This window comes from Ipomoea triloba, chromosome 4 (genome assembly GCF_003576645.1).
Source record: "Ipomoea triloba cultivar NCNSP0323 chromosome 4, ASM357664v1".
Lineage (NCBI taxonomy): Eukaryota > Viridiplantae > Streptophyta > Magnoliopsida > Solanales > Convolvulaceae > Ipomoea > Ipomoea triloba.
In genome coordinates, this window is record NC_044919.1 from 12,524,201 (window position 1) to 12,525,453 (window position 1,253).

The following is a 1,253-nucleotide window of genomic DNA, read 5'->3' on the forward strand; positions in this document are numbered from 1 at the left end:
TATTATTATTATTATTATTATTATTATTATTATTATTGAAGGTTTAAAAAATTATAATATTAAGTAAGAAAATGAAAAGTATTTTGAATAAAAATTACAAATTGGGTTTAAAGTGATTGGGAGTGTGTCAGAAGTTAACATTCTTGGACTATTTGTCGATTGACACATCATGTTTTTTCGTTTGTCCAAACAACAATGCCATTTTGCTTAGATTCCTAAATTTTTATCCACCCAATATTTCAAAATTAAAGAAAAAAGCTTTTGAATAATACTAAAATTCAAAAAGTGATGAGGAAAGCAGCCATCAATTTTTATTTTTATTTTTTAAATTTTTTCTACCATTCCCATGGGAAAAGAAACCAAATTATTATATAGTAATGGTTAAGAAAAAGTTAAAGGATTTTGTAGTACTCAAACAGCCTGAGTGACAAGTGACAAGCAATTGAATTAACAAATAATAAAGGACAACAAAATCAAAGAAACAAAAAGGGAATCGGGTTGACTAATTCAATTTTTTTCTTCTTTTTCAGAACATTCTTTTTTTATCCTAATATTATTGTGACAAAACCATTTTTGGTCTTCCATCAACAAAACAATTTAAATTCTGTAAAATACAATGATATTTAGGACTTCAATTATTTTTTTTTTCAAAAATAATAATACAATATAGTGAGTCAACTCACTTTATATATATATATATAGATTGGAATGTCATTGTATTTAACAACATTTCAATGATTTTGTTGACATAGTACAAAACATGATCATGCTATAATAATACTAAGACCAAAACGAATGTTCTAAAAAAAGATTAAAAATAGACTACTAAATATAAATCTAGGGTAAAAATAGAATTAACTCTTAATAAATATGGAGTATAAAAAGAGCAAGAAGTATGATAGGCGGTGCAAAAATTAAAGTTCAACAGGTTTAAAATGGACCGTCAATATTTATTTAAATTCAAATTCTTGGAATTAATGCAACATAAAGCCACAGAAAAAGACAAGTTTTTTTTTAAATGAAAAATTAACTAATTAATGGATCTTTGGCATGTAAAATACCATATTTTATTAGTGTTGTTTTAACTTGTATTTTTTATTAATTCTATTTTTTTAAAAAAAAAAAAACATTTAAAGTGATTGTTGTAAGTATTTAAATCAAAATAAATAGCATCAGTCATTTTCATTCATTTCCAAGTCTTGTAGACAACCCCCCCCCCCCCCCCCCCCCCCCCCCCCCCCCCCCCCCCCCCC